The sequence below is a fragment of the Budorcas taxicolor genome, chromosome 6 (genome assembly GCF_023091745.1).
Source record: "Budorcas taxicolor isolate Tak-1 chromosome 6, Takin1.1, whole genome shotgun sequence".
NCBI lineage: Eukaryota > Metazoa > Chordata > Mammalia > Artiodactyla > Bovidae > Budorcas > Budorcas taxicolor.
The window spans coordinates 40,934,458-40,953,504 of NC_068915.1; positions in this window are offsets into that span (position 1 = coordinate 40,934,458).

The following is a 19,047-nucleotide window of genomic DNA, read 5'->3' on the forward strand; positions in this document are numbered from 1 at the left end:
TGATCCTAAGAGGCCAAAATCAGGAAATAGATGGGAAAACAGTGGAAACAGTGTCAGACTTTAGTATTTTGGGCTCCAAAATCACTGCAGATAGTGACTGCAGCCATGAAATTAAAAGATGCTTACTCCTTGGAAGAAAAGTTATGACCAAACTAGATAGCATATTGAAAAGCAGAGACATTACTTTGCCAACAAAGGTCCATCTAGTCAAGGCTATGGTATTTCCAGTGGTCATGTATGGTTGTGAGAGTTGGACTGTGAAGAAAGCTGAGCACCAAAGAATTGATGCTTTTGAACTGTGGTGTTGGAGAAGACTCTTGAGAGTCCCTTGGACTGCAAGGAGATCCAACCAGTCCATTCTGAAGATCAGCCCTGGGTGTTCTTTGGAAGGAATGATGCTAAAGCTGAAACTCCAGTACTTTGGCCACCTCATGCGAAGAATTGACTCATTGGAAAAGACTCTAATGCTGGGAGGGATTGGGGGCAGGAGGAGAAGGGGACGACAGAGGATGAGATGGCTGGATGGCATCACTGACTCGATGCACGTGAGTTTGAGTGAACTCTGGGAGATAGTGATGGCCAGGGAGGTCTGGCGTGCTGTGATTCATGGGATCCCAAAGAGTCAGACATGACTGAGCAACTGAAATGAACTGAACTGAACTGAACTGAATGGAAAGATTTGAGCTCCCACTTTTGTGGGGGACCTTCAAGTCTGACCCTTAGAGAACTTGATAAACTTTCAAAAATTGTTTTTCTTTAAATCTGTGGAAGAGCTGAAAGGAAGTTCAGATGAGTTCTCTTCTCCAGGGGTCTGGAGAGGAGAGGATGAAGGAGAATAGTCAATGCTGAGCTGCTGGAAGACAGAGGGAAGCTGCAGGAATTGAGTTTTAGGGAAAGGAGCTGTTCACAGCAGGGTTAGCTGCAAATGAGGATCCATGGGATCCTCAGTTCAGTCCCCTGGCTCCATCCTGCTGGTGCATAGGAGCATTTTAAATAAAGGAATTATTTTGTCTTAAATTAATCGGATCTGCCCCCTCTTCATGTAGAGGATGTGTAGAGGTAATATAAATACTTAACTTTCATTCCAATGAGGCAATGAACATGAAAAATGCTTTATCAAAACATATTAAATAGCAGTGAGTTATTAAAATAACCAACAAGGACCTACTGTAAAGCACAGGAAAATATACTCAAGTTCTTGTAATAACTTACAGTGGAAAAGAATGAAAAAAAGTATATATATTTACATATGTTTGTATAGCTGAATAAATTTGCTATACATCTGAAACTAATACGAAATTGTAAATAAACTATATTTCAACAAAATTTTTAAAAATAAAAAAGAAGTGAGTTGGTGTTAGTTAAGGCAGGGAGCAGCAGCTGCACTTTGCTGGAGCAGCCCTGAAGAGATACCCCACGCCCAAGGTAAGAGAAACCCAAGGAAGATGGTAGGTGTTGCAAGAGGGCATCAGAGGGCAGACACACTGAAACCGTACTCACAGAAAACTAGTCAATCTAATCACACTAGGACCACAGCCTTGTCTAACTCAATGAAACTAAGCCATGCCCGCGGGGCAACCCAAGATGGGCGGGTCATGGTGGAGAGGTCTGACAGAATGTGGTCCACTGGAGAAGGGAATGGCAAACCACTTCAGTATTCTGGCCTTGAGAACCCCATGAACAGTATGAAAAGGCGAAATGATAGGATACTGAAAGGGGAACTCCACAGGTCATTAGGTGCCCATTATGCTACTGGAGATCAGTGGAGAAATAACTCCAGGAAGAATGAAGGGATGGAGTCAAAGCAAAAACAATACCTAGCTGTGGATGTGATTGGTGATAGAAGCAAGGTCCGATGCTGTAAAGAGCAATATTGCATAGGAACCTGGAATGTCAGGTCCATGAATCAAGGCAAATTGGAAGTGGTCACACAAGAGATGACAAGAGTGAACATCGACATTCTAGGAATCAGTGAACTAAAATGGACTGGAATGGGTGAATTTAACTCAGATGACCGTTATATGTACTACTGTGGGCAGGAATCCCTCAGAAGAAATGGAGTAGCCATCATGGTCAACAAAAGAGTCCAAAATGCAGTACTTGGATGCAATCTCAAAAACGACAGAATGATCTCTGTTCATCTCCAAGGCAAACCATTCAATATCACAGTTATCCAAGTCTATGCCCCAACCAGTAACGCTGAAGAAGCTGAAGTTGAATGGTTCTATGAAGACCTACAAGACCTTTTAGAACTAACACCCAAAAAAGATGTCCTTTTCATTATAGGGGACTGGAATGCAAAAGTAGGAAGTCAAGAAACACCTGGAGTAACAGGCAAAATTGGCCTTGGAATGTGGAATGAAGCAGGGCAAATATTAATAGAGTTTTGCCAAGAAAATACACTGGTCATAGCAAACACCCTCTTCCAACAACACAAGAGAAGACTCTACGCATGGACATCAGGAAATCAGATTGACTATATTCTTTGCAGCCAAAGATGGAGAAGCTCTAAACAGTCGGCAAAAACAAGACCAGGAGCTGACTGTGGCTCAGATCATGAACTCCTTATTACCAAATTCAGACTGAAATTGAAGAAAGTAGGGAAAACCACTAGACCATTCAGGTATGACCTAAATCAAATCCCTTATGATTATACAGTGGAAGTGAGAAATAGATTTAAGGGCCTAGATCTGATAGATAGAGTGCCTGATGAACTATGGAATGAGGTTCGTGACATTGTACAGGAGACAGGGATCAAGACCATCCCCATGGAAAAGAAATGCAAAAAAGCAAAATGGCTGTCTGGGGAGGCCTTACAAATAGCTGTGAAAAGAAGAGAAGCAAAAAGCAAAGGAGAAAAGGAAAGATATAAGCATCTCAATGCAGAGTTCCAAAGAATAGCAAGAAGAGATAAGAAAGCCTTCTTCAGGGATCAATGCAAAGAAATAGAGGAAAACAACAGAATGGGAAAGACTAGAGATCTCTTCAAGAAAATAAGAGATACCAAGGGAACATTTCATGCAAAGATGGGCTCGATAAAGGACAGAAATGGTATGGACCTAACAGAAGCAGAAGATATTAAGAAGAGGTGGCAAGAATACACAGAAGAACTGTACAAAAAAGACCTTCACGACCCGGATAATCACGATGGTGTGATCACTCATCTAGAGCCAGACATCCTGGAATGTGAAGTCAAGTGGGCCTTAGAAAGCATCACTATGAACAAAGCTAGTGGAGATGATGGAATTCCAGTTGAGCTATTTCAAATCCTGAAAGATGATGCTGTGAAAGTGCTGCACTCAACATGCCAGGAAATTTGGAAAATTCAGCAGTGGCCACAGGACTGGAAAAGGTCAGTTTTCATTCCACTTCCAAAGAAAGGCAATGCAAAAGAATGCTCAAACTACTGCACAATTGCACTCATCTCACATGCTAGTAAAATAATGCTCAAAATTCTCCAAGCCAGGCTTCAGCAATACGTGAACTGTGAACTTCCTGATGTTCAAGCTGGTTTTAGAAAAGGCAGAGGAACCAGAGATCAAATTGCCAAGATCCGCTGGATCATGGAGAAAGCAAGAGAGTTCCAGAAAAACATCTGTTTCTGCTTTATTGACTATGCCAAAGCCTTTGACTGTGTGGATCACAATAAACTGTGGAAAATTCTGAAAGAGATGGGAATACCAGACCACCTGACCTGCCTCTTGAGAAAACTATATGCAGGTCAGGAAGCAGCAGTTAGAACTGGACATGGAACAACAGACTGTTTCCAAATAGGAAAAGGAGTCCATCAAGGCTGTATATTGTCACCCTGCTTATTTAACTTATATGCAGAGTACATCATGAGAAACGAACACAAGCTGGAATCAAGATTGCCGGGAGAAATATCAATAACCTCAGATATGCAGATGATATCACCCTTATGGCAGAAAGTGAAGAGGAACTAAAAGGCCTCTTGATGAAAATGAAAGTGGAGAATGAAAAAGTTGGCTTAAAGCTCAACATTCAGAAAACGAAGATCATGGCATCCGGTCCCATCACTTCATGGGAAATAGATGAGGAAACAGTGGAAACAGTTTCAGACTTTATTTTTTGGGGCTCCAAAATCACTGCAGATGGTGACTGCAGCCATGAAATTAAAAGACGCTTACTCCTTGGAAGAGAAGAAAAGTTATGACCAACCTAGATAGCATATTGAAAAGCAGAGAAATTACTTTGCCAACTAAGGTCCATTTAGTCAAGGCTATGGTTTTTCCAGTGGTTATGTATGGATGTGAGAATTGGACTGTGAAGAAGGCTGAGCGCAGAAGAACTGATGCTTTTAAACTGTGGTGTTGGAGAAGACTCTTGAGAGTCCCTTGGACTGCAAGGAGATCCAACCAGTCCATTCTGAAGGAGATCAGCCCTGGGATTTCTTCAGAAGGAATGATGCTAAAGCTGAAGCTCCAGTACTTTGGCCACCTCATGCGAAGAGTGGACTCATTGGAAAAGACTCTGATGCTGGGAGGGATTGGGGGCAGGAGGAGAAAGGGACGACAGAGGATGAGATGGCTGGATGGTATCACGGACTCGATAGACGTGGGTCTGAGTGAACTCAGGGAGTTGGTGATGGACAGGGAGGCCTGGTGTGCTGCGATTCATGGGGTCGCAAAGAGTCAGACATGGCTGAGCGACTGAACTGAACTGAACTGAACATTAGCTAACATTGTTTCTCACTTGTGAAGAATTTCCTAGCTTCAGTATGTGAGGTGTGTAATTTAAAATTAGGTATCATATACCACTAGGGTAAAAGTATATGAGGCTATGAGGCTAATAGCACTCTGTTGTTCCTGGATGCAAAATCATCAGTCTTTAAGGACTAACAAATCCATAAAAGGCAGATTGAAAACAAGGATCCCAAAACACTGCAAACTGTCAAGGGCATACAATGAACTTAACAAAGCAAAATGAGATGAATGGCGTATTTTCATTCTTACTTCTCCTACTGAAGAACAATTCTATATCTTTCTCTGATTGTTATTTTGCACCATTATTTGACTTGACACTTCCAGCACCTCACTGATTTCCACTGAGCAAATATTAAGAGGAGATTGGCCAGGATTAAAGCTGGTCTTCTCATCTTAAATGATCATTCAGTCTACCTTCTATTCCTCCTGTTACAGGAAAGAAACAATTTTTTTCTTCATGTAGACTTAAAGACATAAATAAAAAATCGTGGGTCACAGATTTAACCAGCTCTCCAAAGTTATTTTTTTTTAAATTTTCAAATGTAAAGTAACTACTTTTCTTTAAAATATGAAGTAAAACCACATCAATTTTTAAACACATTTCCACAAATATATATATATATATATATATTTTTTAATTTCTCCATTTTTTTCTGCTGACTCTGTGATGCCCGCCTGGTGTTCCCTTTTTTTTTTTTTTTATTAAACTTTTTATTTTGTTTTTGAGCATAGCCTATTAACAATATTGTGATGGTTTCAGGTGGAAAGAAAAAGGACTCAGCCATACACATACATATATCTATTCTCCCCCAAACTCTCCTCCCATCCAGGCAGCCACATAACATTGAGCAAAGTTCCCTGTGCTATGCAGTAGGTCCTTGGTGGTAATCCATTTTAAATATAGCAGTGGTTCATATCAATCTCAAATTCCCTAACTATCCCTTGCCCCAACATTCTCCCACTACTCCCCACACCTTGCAACTATAAATTCTTTCTCTAAGTCTGTGAGTCTCTTTCTGTTTTGTAAATAAGTTCATCTGTATCATGTCTTTTTAAATTACACATGTAGGGGATGTCATTTGATGTTTCTGCTTCTCATATTTTGAAGGAATTGAGAGTCATCTTCAAATTATTTTAAATTAGTTGATGCCTAGTTTCACCTACACTATCATTCACTTGTGGCTTCTTTCTTAGCTAAATTTGAAAGATTTGCCTCTGTTTGTCATTAACTGCTTAAAATTTATTTCTCTTTTCAACCTCATTGAGCTCTTTCTTTTGAATTTTGTCTTTTTTCTTTTTACTGATGAGTGCCTTTATTTTATCATATTTTATATTTTCTTTTACTGTTTTATATATTTCCTTTGTCCAGTTTCTCACAAATTTTCAACATATTTCATTCTGTTTGAAAAGTTTTGGCCCATCATTTTATTATTTCTTCAGTTTTTATAACTTATAATCATCAATACTTTTTAATTCCACCTTGATTTTATTTTTTTCTGTTAAGATCAGGCTTTTAGCCAGTTAAATTGCTCTCATTTTTATTGAGTTTTGGCTTGTTTCTAGCACTTTAACTCAGTTTTCATCATGCTAAAAAAACTTTAAGTTAATCTTGTTTTGCCCACTGTTGTGTTTACTTTTAACTCTTAATTTACAACAGTAGTCAGAGAAAGTGGTCATAAGAGTGGCCTCTGGCCATGGAATCTATGATCTAAACAACGGAGCTTATAATGGGGCAACATTACCTCCCTTCTTTGGTTTGTTTTCCTTCCAGAATACAAGCTTTGTGAGAGTAGTGGCCTATACCTGTTTTGGTCTAGTTGTATCTCCATTGTTGGGCTCATCAGAGATACTTAATGAAAATGTGTGAAGACTAATAATGATTCATAAGGATTACTAAGGACTATGTGAATCTATTCACAACAACAATAATTTATTAGCACTGTGTATCAGACATTCTCCTGAGAACTTTCCACCCATTAACTCACTTAATCTTCCCAAAAACCATATGAGGAAGTCCTGCCCTGGTTAGTAAGTGGTAGAGTTCAAGTCTTGGACTCGAACCCTTGTAATCTATTGCTGGGTTTCCCTGGTGGCACAGTGGTAAAGACTCCACCTGCCAATGCAGCAGATGCCAGAGACAAAAGTTCAAACCCTGGGTTAGGAAGATCCTCTGGAGTAGGAAATTGCAACTCGCTCCAGTATTCTTGCCTGGAAAATTCCATGGACAGAGGAGTCTCTTGGGCTACAGTCCATGGGGTCACAAAGAGTAGGACATGACTGAGTGGCTGAGCACATACATACACACAATCTATTGCTGGCTCACAGCCCTTAAGATCACTTGCTCATCTGGCCCTGCATGGACCCACTGGTCAGTGAGAGGCAGGTACTATGGAAAAGGATACCTTTAAACAGACATTTCTACAATTATACCTAAGACATAACTAAGGTATGCATCCTCTCATAAATCAATGTAGGCTAGCTCAAGAAAGAAAGAAAAGACTGAAACTTATCTAGAAAATTCATGACAAGCTGGCAGTACTTTCATTGCCTGAGCAAACTGCTTTGAGTAGGTTCTCAACTCCTTCCTGCTCTGAGGCAGTCCTTGCAGTCTCACTCTATTAGATTATCAGTTTTAAATCAAACACCGCAGGTGGTGCTGGGCTCTCCTTGATGGGCTCCTCTCAGTTTGCCAAAGATTTATGGAAGCAGTATTTTAAAGAATTGCATTTGCCCACTGAGCTAATTTTCTTCTCAGTTAGAATTCCATCATTCTTTAGCCCTAAGAGTAAAAATGGGATGAAGAACTGAATCAACTTAGAACTTTCTACATTTCTGTATGTGATATATTACCCTTCTTTCGTAGAATAATTCTCAGCTCTCATAGTCAAGCTGTTCACCCACACTTGATATTCAAGAGTTGAGAGAAAGTTTTCATATATGCTTAATTTTATAGGGTGTTATTGGTTTATTGATTTTCTAGGGTACTGCTGGTTTAAGACTACACTATTTGAAATCCCAGCCCAATCTTACAGACGTCAAAGCTTTGAAACTGTTTGTCAGTAGTGCAGTGATGACTCAGAAGTTGTCTGTAATTTTCTGCAAAAACAAAAACAAAAACAAAAAAAACCCCACCATGGCTTTCATATTATCTTTTCAGGCAAGTGCTTATATTTTATTATTTATTAAGTTATATATTTCTAAAATTAATATAAAAGTATTTAGCTAATACATGGCATTGAAACAACTCATCTATTTTTCTAGCACTCTTGATTACAGAGCCCTTAACAAAAACACGTTTAATTAAGCCTCAATTTTTTAAAAATCCTGATTAGAAAATGTTGAACTAATAATATAGTCTTAAATTATCAAATTTCAAAATATATGAACTTTAGGCAAGAACTCTCGCTTCAAATTCAATTTCATTTCTGTCTAAACAAATCTATGAGGTTATATTCTCCTCATGATTATCTTCTAGGCATTGGATTTAGCAATAGACAGTAGTCAGAGGGTGTTTCAGGGAGAAGAAGGAGAAGGAGGGGAGGGGAGGGAGGGAGGAGGAGGAAGGAGTTATCTTTGGAAGAATGTGTTTAAGGAAAACATTTTTTTCAGCACAACTCTAATATATCAGGTGATGTCGTTAGAATTTAAAAATAAAAATATTCCCTTGGCTGACACAGCATTCTACATATAGGAGGTGTATTTGTTAACTAGGGGTGTTATAACAAAATACCAGACTGGGTGGTTTAAAGGATAGAAATATATTTTCTCACAAATCTGGAGGTTTGAGGTATGAGATAAAGGGTTAACTTTTTTTTTTCCCTGAGCCTCTCTCCTTGGCTTGCAGATGGATGCCTTCTTACTGTGTCATCACATTGTCTTCCTCTGTGATGGAAAATCTCTACGTGTCTCTTTCTCTTCTTGCAAAAACACATATCATACTGGCTTCGGACTCCATCCTAATAGACTTTTCCCTTAATCATGGCTTAAAGTAACTCATTTCCAAATACAAACACAGTCACATTCTGAGAAAGGGCTGGAAATGTGGTTAAAGGATTTAACTTACAAATTTTGCAGAGAATATAATACAGCCAATTAAGAGGGGGCTTTTCATAAATGTTTGCTGATCTCAAGAGGTAAATGACTATCAGCTGGGCATGAAAGTGATCATGAGGACTGCTATTCAACATTCTGCTGAGGTGGTGGCAAATGGAGCTTGTTTTTGGAAGGAATGATGCTAAAGCTGAAACTCCAGTACTTTGGCCACCTCATGCGAAGAGCTGACTCATTGGAAAAGACTTTGATGCTGGGAGGAATTGGGGGCAGGAGGAGAAGGGGACGACAGAGGATGAGATGGCTGGATGGCATCACGGACTCGATGGACGTGAGTCTGAGTGAACTCTGGGAGTTGGTGATGGACAGGGAGGCCTGGCGTGCTGCGATTCATGGGGTCGCAAAGAGTTGGACATGACTGAGAAACTGAACTGAAATGAACTGAACTGAGTGTTCTTCTGGCCATCTGAAGCTTCATGCCCCCCTTCCCAGTCAGTCCCTTCCTTCTTGTCTGAATTATTACAATAATGTTATAACTGGTGACCCAGATTCATCTATACCTCACACTTCCATGAGACCAGTCTTTCTACAACATAATTTCAACATAACAAGACTTCATTCATTCACTAACCCATGCTTCAGAGTGTGTGAACTCCACTGAAACAGGAGATACTAGAGTGAAATCTTTCCATTGTTCTCATTGGTTACCATATAAATTTCAAATTCCATAATATGGTATTCAAAGTCATTCAGTATCTAGACCTTATCTGCTTTTCAGTGTCCCTTCCACAAATATCCCTACTATTGTATTCAATTAAGGCTATTTTTTCCTCTTCTAAACATATTTTGCACTTTACAACCATTACATCCTATACTCTAGCTTTTTATCTTCTCTCTTACCTGTAAGAAACCTACACATCCTGCCATTCTAGCTTTAGATCTTTACCATTGCATGCTGTAATGAGGCTTTGGGAATTCGTAGGTTGAAGGAAAAGGATAATTTAAATGTTTCTAGATTGTGTGTCTGGGGGGAATGATGGAGGGCTCATTCACTGGAGACCGTAAGGCAACAGACAGGGTTTGTTATATTGGGGATGTTGAGTTCAGCTTTGGAAGCTCCATGGAAAGATATGGATCTGATTTGTTTACTGCTGAATCTTTGGTGCCTAGAACAGTTTTTGCCACACAGAAAAACTCATTTGACTGAATGAGCATATGCTTATAGACCATGGTAAGAAAGAAAATGATGCCACCTTAGAAATTATTAAGATCTAGTAAGAACCCATTTATTCCAATATAACAAAGCCTCAGAACGACAAAAAGAATAAAGCTTACTCTTGAGATTCATTATAATGAAGACTGGGTTGTAAATATTAACATAGGCTAAAATTGAGGTGATTTATTTTGTCATTATGTAAATTTAAAGAGTTTTTAATATGTTTTTTGTTCAAGTAACATAAAATAGTCAAGAATTTTGACTAAAAATTTGGAAGCCCGAAGTTTGACTGTTGTTCTACTAGATTTGCAACTTTGGTTAAGTTGCTGAAGAGATGTCCTCAAATCTATATAAAATGTAGTCAAATAATACACCTATCCCCTGTGATTACTGATTGTGAAAAATCAAATAGTAAACATTGAAACACATTAAAAACTGAAAATGTCATTGGATATTAAATATAGCCATGATAACCATGACAACATAGTTTTGCTGAGTAAACTCTATTGACAAATTCAAGGAGGAAACACATTATTTATTTAAAAGCATATTCATTGAGAGTTTAAGAGACATTGTTAGTCGGATAATTCAGAGATATGACAATTCACTTTGGTTTTTCTCTTTGTGCTGTTGTTAGAATTTAAGGAATTGAAAATAAATTAAATTTCTTTGAATAAGCGACTGTTACCAAAGTATCAACATTATTAAGCTAGTTCTTCAAGTATATTTACTCATAGCAACTTTTTCTCACACATGAGATTCCTATTTTAAATATCATACATTTTATAATATTCCTGAGGACCTACTGTAGGGTGTTAATCAAAGTAATGAAATTATATATAATTGCTTCTTTATATCTATCAGGCATTTTGTCATTTTTTCTGAAAGTTTAATTGTTTGAATGCTACATATTGTCATTATGGTCTTTCCAGCCTGCTAATTGTGCTGAAAATTGATTAAGGTTTGTTTCTGCACATGGTTTGAAGCGCCCATCTAATATTTATTTATTGTAAATCTGGTAAGGATTCTTCTCAAATGGATGGATTAAGATTCATACTCAGCCATCTGTTTTCAACAGAGAATAGATCAGGGGTAATTTTGCAACTGTGACTAGGTTCTAGGGACATTTCCTCAGTGAACTTTTCTTTCACACCTTCTTCTCTGGCAGAACTGACAGCTGCCATTTGTGATACTCTTTGCATACATGTGTGTGGCATGCAGAGCTGTGTTTCTTGGGCAAGTTGCTTAAAATGCTAAGGCTCAGTTTCCTCATAAGTAGAGATAATATATATCTTCAGTCAGTTCAGTTCAGTTCAGTCGCTCAGTCATGTCTGACTCTTTGCAACCCCATGAATCGCAGCACGCCAGGCCTCCCTGTCCATCACCAACTCCCAGAGTTCACTCAGACTCACGTCCATCGAGTCAGTGATGCCATCCAGCCATCTCATCCTCTGTTGTCCCCTTCTCCTCCTGCCCCCAATCCCTCCCAGCATCAGAGTCTTTTCCAATGAGTCAACTCTTCGCATGAAGTGGGCATGAGATTCAGCTGGATTGTATGTTGATTCATATTGCAGTTTCAGCTTTAGCATCATTCCTTCCAAAGAAATCCCAGGGCTGATCTCCTTCAGAATGGACTGGTTGGATCTCCTTGCAGTCCAAGGGACTCTCAGGAGTCTTCTCCAACACCACAGTTCAAAAGCATCAATTCTTTGGCGCTCAGCTTTCTTCACAGTCCAACTCTCACATCCATACATGACCACTGGAAAAATCATAGCCTTGGCTAGATGGACCTTTTTTGGCAAATTAATGTCTCTGCTTTTCAACATGCTATCTAGGTTGGTCATAACTTTTCTTCCAAGGAGTAAGCATCTTTTAATTTCACGGGTGCAGTCACCATCTGCAGTGATTTTGGAGCCCCAAAAAATAAAGTCTGACACTATTTCCCCATCTATTTCCCATGAAGTGATGGGACCAGATTCCATGACCTTCGTTTTCTGAATGTTGAGCTTTAAGCCAACTTTTTCACTCTCCACTTTCACTTTCATCAAGAGGCTTTTTAGTTCCTCTTCACTTTCTGTCATAAGGGTGGTGTCATCTGCATATCTAAGGTTATATATATCTTAGGCAGAGATATTAACAGTGTTTGCCTCATTCAGTTCTTTGAGAGCTTAAGTGATACCATTAATAAAAAGTGGTTATTATAGTGCCTGCTACTTAGTAAATAGCTCACAAATATTTGGTATTGTTATTATTGGGATAACTTTAACCACAGCAAATTATGATGATCGATAAGTGGAGACAATCTCATGCCCACAATCAGAGACTGAGTAAAATGATAACTCCAGATGACAAAAATGATATTAAACATTGTTACAGAAGAACAGGAAAATAGGATGTGCTCTAGATCCACTGAGAAGTGAAACAGTAGGCTACAAACAGTATGCTTGTAGAATATACTAGAAGACATCCACCAGAACATTACTAGTGGTTACATTTGGATTCTTGCCTTTTATTTTTTGTTTGTCTTATTTTACTTTTGTATCTTTCTGCTTTCTTCCTAGTTTTTCCTAGAGTGTTATTTATGTACTAAAGAAAACTGCTTACAAGAAATCTATAGTCTTTATCACTCAGTGTACAGTACTTCCCATTATTAGATACTCACACAATGATTGAACTGGCTATTCATATGACTGTTGGCTCACCACCCCAGCAGAGTGAGATTTTATAATGCATACAACCCTCCACCAAGTTCCTTATGCACAAGCACAGAGGACACAGACTATCATCCCATTTAAGAAGCCCAATAGGCTCTCCCACTGAAGGGGCTGGGACTCATGAATGCCAGAAACATTCTCCCATGTTCTCCTTAGTAATTTTGTCACATAGGACACATTGAATTGGTCACATTTACACATACTAATTCCAGCCTTGTTTTCCCTTGCCTGCCTCCACTATAAGGACTGAAAACAATTTATTCACTTCACTTGTCTTCTTTCCATTCAGGATGGAAGGGGAAGTACAACTGGGGCAATGAGGTGTTTACCAATGTCTATTTTGTTGTTTCCATGGGTGGGCAGTTTGTGCCTTAGGATAAGATGACAGTTTGTGCCTTAGGATAAGATGACAGTTATGACTAGCACATCATTTCTCTCCCACCTGCCTAAGAGTAGGTACCACCGGGCAATTGCAGTTATTTTATACCATGAATGAAAGTCTAAATCATTCTCTAAATGATGCTAGCCCTGACATTAATGAGGTACTAAATTCATACCAACAAAAACTCTCTACTTCTAGTCTTCTCATAAAGTGAAAAAATAAATTCCTATAGTCTTAAGCAACCACTAAGTTTTATCCCTACTCAATACATCATTTCTACTTAGTCCCACTGAGATCCAGATCCTGTTGGGTTTGCTGTTTTTTCAATTATTATTTTGTTATAATCGTGTTTTGTCTCTTTTTATTCGATTTCCCGCATTGACTCACTTTCACTTTAAAATAGTAAACTTATCCTCCATCCCTCAAAGACTATTTCTCATTCAAAGAAGAGAGAAAGAGTGTGTGTATGTGTGTGTGTGTCTGATTGTGTGACTGCATGTGCAACTGTGTGTTTATGTGTGTGTAGTATGTTAAGGGGAGGGGTTTTTGATAATCACATACACTTTTTATCAAAAGGATATGGCCAAGTAAAACTAACCTTTGTAAGGCATCATCACCTTTCAGATCTACCTCTCTCAGCCTAGTTCACTTCTTTCTCCTCTTCATTTTAAATTGGAGGATAATTGTTTTACAATATTGTGTTGGTTTCTGTCATACAACATTGCAAATCAGTCATAACTATATATATATCTCCTCCCTCTTGGGCTCTACCTGGGCCCACCCCAACAACCATCCTGCCCCTGTAGGTCATCACAGAGTGCCAGGCTAGGCTCCCTATGTTATGTGGCAGCTTCCCACTAGTGATTTATTTTCTATGTGGTAATCTATATATGTTAGTGCTACTTTCTTAATTCATTCCACTCTCTCCTCCTTCTGTTGTGTGTGCAACTTCTTCTCTTCTTCCCTGCCTCCTTCAACACCACCCCAGGGTTAGGAAAGTAAGATACAGGGCTAAGTTTGACAAGACTTGTGACCATAATCCAGGTCTCAAAGAAGAACTGAAGCAGAATAAACCTAGAGAAAATTTCAGGAGAAAGTGTTTTTCTTCTTTTTTCCCACTCCCATATTCTAACTGCTGTCTAGTCCTTTCCTCTAGAAGTTTAGGGATCTAATAGTAGCCTCTGGTTCACTAAAACTTGGAGCATCTTACCCTGGTTATTGATATCCATGGTGTAACTCTTTATTCCAATATAATTATCTCTTCTGATCTGATCTCTCCAATAAAACTCCCCTCCTTCTCTATTAGAGAAGCTATCTGACGCTGCACTGAAGACACAGTTGTTCTAGTTCTTGTTTTGAGCCCCTGCCTGGCTCAGACTCTTCTGAATGTGACATAGTTCCCAGGGGAAGCCTTTGGCCTCCTTTCTAAAAAAAACTTTGCCTCCTACTTTAGCTGAGAATTTGTTTTTTTTCCCTAGAAAATGAAATAATAGCTGTCTGAATCTTTTGATATCCTGAGGATCTCACAATGAAGACTTCTACTCGAAAAGAAAAAATGAGCTACAGTGCAAACTGTATTTCTAACTTGAGAAAACCATATCAGATTCATTAGGAAAGAAACTTAGACTTCTTGTAGCAGGAGTTTTCTGTCAGTTTCTCACAGAGCTACCCTTTCCTCTGGTTAAACAAAGAAATGGCTTGTTTGATTATGAAAATTACAAATTATTCTTGTTTATGAAAATGACTTTATTTTATGACTAAGTTACAGTAGAGCACAATGATCATTATGAATATTATTAAACAAGTGTCAAATACTTACTTGTTAAATCAGTAAAACAGGCTTACTTATTTTATGTACTTATACAATATACTTTACTGTAATGTATATTTTGATTGCTTACTCTGTGCCTTAACTCTGCATGTTTTAAGTTTCCATGGTTCATCATTCAAGAGCCATGCACTTTTGGCTTAAAATTTTGATAGACTACAGGGAACATTTACAAAATATAAGCAGAAATAGGTTTACTTTTAGTTTACTATTCCTGCTGCTTTGAGGTGGGATTAATTAGTTTTAAAAGATTATGCAGGAAGGAGAGGAAGGTGGGTAAATCCGTGGTAATAGTTCATAACTTCAGGGTTTTCTGTGCCCATGACTCATTGTAAAAGTTAAGGGCAGTGAGGTTGAATCACATTGTTGTTCCATCCACCTGACATCTTAATGACCTAGGCTGGCAGTGATTAACTGAGGCTTTGCTCCTCAGACTTTTCTTTTTCTCTATTAAAAATAAATCAGTGTAGAAATGGCCTTCATATATTGCATTCACAGTCTTCTTTGACTTACAAAATAAATTCTAACTTTATTTTTTACTTTCAACTATTTATAAACAAGTTTATAAGCCTATCAAACAGATTTGTGAATGACTCTATTATCACCCCAGTTGCAGAAGCCAGAAAATCAGGAATCTTATAGAGGACTTCTGCCTTCAATTCATTGTCCATGTAGACAGACACCACACTGAATTTCTGAAGTGATAATCTGATCACATTCCAATCGAGATCACAATGCATCAATGCCTGTTTAGTACTCCTCTGCTTGGTAACAAGCTCTTCCCCAGTTTTACCACCTGATTACTTATTATATCTCATCTTCTCCCACACCCTTGCCCAGACTAGGGCCTTCTTAATTTGGTACTATGGTTAAAAGAAGGCAGATTATTTTATATTGGTGGCAGGGGGTGGGAAGTGGGGTGTAATTAGAGTCACTTCTCTGACTATCCTCCAGGTTAAGTCCAACATACATTTCAAAGTGAAAGAAAGTGAAAGTGAAGTCACTCAGTTATGTTTGACTCTTTGCGACCCTGTGGACTTTAACCTACCAGGCTCCTCCGTCCATGGGATTTTCCAGGCAAGAGTACTGGAGTGGGTTGCCATTTCCTTCTCCAGGGGATCTTCTGGACCCAGGAATCAAACCCAGGTCTCCCGCATTGTAGGCAGATATTTTACTGTCTGATCCACCAGGGAAGTCACATATATTTCAAAACTCAGATTAATCTGAAGTAAAACTATCTCTGTATTTTCAGATGACATTATCTCACACAGAAAAAAATCTGAAGGAATCCACCCAAAAACAGAGTTAATAAATGAGATCTGCAAGGTCATAGTATATGAGATCAAGATACAAAATTCAATTCTATTTCTCTAAAGTAGATATGAACAAGTCAAAAGGAAATTAGGAGAACAATTTCATTTACAGACTCAAAAAGAATATCATGATTAGAAATAAATTTAACAAAAGAAATTTTTACATTAGAAATTATGAAATGTTGAAAGAAATTTAAAAATACCAAAATAAATGAAATATTACCCATATTTAGAGATTGCAAAACTATTTCTCAAGATAGTAATAACTCCAAATTGATTAGCAGATTCAATATAATTCGTATCAAAATCCCAAACAAAAAAGATTTTGTTTTAGGTATTGACAGGTTAATTATAAAATGCAAATGGAAATATGAGGGACTCAGAAGGCCTGATAAAAATCTTGAAAAACAAGAACAAACTTGGAAGCCTCACATTTCCTGATTCAAAACTTTGCAAAGTTATATAAATCAAGGCTGTGTGATATTGGCCTGAAGATAGGCATATAGGTAAATGAAACAGAAGAGTCCAGAAATAAACCTATACAGTTATTTATGTTAGGTATAGCTTTTTTTTTTTTTTTTTTTTAACAAGGATGCCAAGACAATTCAATGAGAAGAGAATAGTCTGGATTAATATGTAACAGATTGGATATTCATATATAAAATAATAATGAATTTGGGCCCATAACGCATATAGTAAGTAAAAATTAACTCAAGATAGGTCAAAAACTTAAATGTCAGAGCTAGAATGATGAAATTCTTACAAGAAAAATATAGCTGTAAATCTTCCTGACCTTGAATTAAGTTTCTTATTTATAAAACTGAAGCATAGGCAACCAAAGAAAAAATAAATTGAACACCATCAAAACTAAAAACTTGTTTGAAGAATATCATCAAGAAAAAACAGCCCTCAGAATAAAAGAATCTTTTTGCAAATCATATATCTGGTAAGGATCTAGTATCCAGAATGTATAAAAAACTCTTATATCTTAATAATAACAATCTTATAACAGATTTTAAAATGGGAGAGATTTCAATAGAAATTTGTCCAAAGAAGATATACAAATGGCCAATAAGCATGTGAAAAAGATGTTTAAATCATTAGCTATTAGGGAAATATAAATAAAAACCATAATGAGATACCATTTTATGGATATTAGGATGGCTATAATTTAAAAGGTGGACAATAATGATTGTTGGAGAAGATGTAGAGATATTTGAACACTTATTTCTGATGGCAGGAATATAAAGCAGTGCAGCCACTTTGAAAAATGGTTTAGAAATTCCTCAAAAATTAAACATAAATTTATCATACTGGCCAGCCATTCCAATCCTAGGTATATACCCACAAGAGTTGAAAATATGCTTACATAAAAACTTATACAGAAACATTCAAATCAGCACTATTCATAACTGACTGAAAGTGGAAACAATAAAAATATCAACAGATAAATGGGTAAACAAAAGGTGATGTATTCATTCAGTGGAATATAACTCAGCTGAAAGAAAGAAGGGAAGAGTAATACATGCTACAACGTGAATGGATCTTGAAAACATCATACCAGTGAAAGAAGTCAGACACAAACGTCACATATTACATGATTCCTCTTATATGAATGTCTTGAGCAGACAAATCCGTGAAGATAAGAAGGAGATTAGTAGCTAACAGGATCCAAGGGGAAGAGAGAATGAGGTGTGAATATTAATGGGTGATGGGTTTCATTTGAGGATGATGAAAATCTCCCAGAATCAGCTAGTGGTGATGATTGCACAACCTTGTTTATATACTAAAACTCACTGAATTATACATTTTTTAATGGTGAAATTTATGATATGGAAATTATATCTCGATTAAAATAGAAACTCAGTTTAGCTACTTTTTCCATGCAAATCTTCCTAACCCATAAGTCCAATTCCTGCACTATTTTCCCAACTAAACCAGGGCAGTTTGCAGTTATAGGCAATCATGTGTAGTGGTTAAACAGGTAGGCTATAGAGATAGTACCTTTCTTAAAATTCCTTTCTAATTTTATGATTCTGGGCAAGTTGCTTAATCTCACTGGGCCTCAATTTCCTCATCTGTAAAATATTGATAATAATACACCTAGTTCACAGGGTTTCCATGAGGATCATCTGATTTAGTATTGCAAAACACCTGGAGAAGTACCAGGCATTCAATATGTACTTAATAAATTGAGTATTAATATTAAGGCAATTGCTATATCATATCTGTTATTACTATTTAGCTTCCATTATTACTTCTGTTGTTGTTATCATTAATATATACTGAATGGCAAGTTGGAAACCTCATTCTAAAATCTCTGAGTCCACAGAGAAGGTAGGCTCCATCTTTCCTCTCTGTGAACTAGAAGCATTACAAACACACATAGTGATGTGCTAAAATAATTTTTGCTACACAAAAGGTTTCCCCCATTACTAAGTTAATAATACTAGGCAAGGACTGTGTATCCTGCCCTGTGGCAGTCCCTGTGGGAAGTGGTTCATTTGTTAAGCATCAGGGCCTCAAAAACATTGCCGGTGCATTCGAAATGAACACAGTCTTTCTAAAGAATGCCCTAGTCATATGTATCACAGTTTTAAGTACATATACCCTTTGACCCAGTGTTACTATTCCATTTTTAGGAATATACTCAAGGAAACAATTGGATGAACATAAAAAGCCTAACTCATAGGAGTCCTAAAATATTGATTGATGAACTCTGAGTCTATAACTATATAGTTAATATCCTTTGTTATTTTAATATGGAGAATTATACTGATTGATCTTCAAATGTTAAATCAAGCTTGCATACCAGAAATT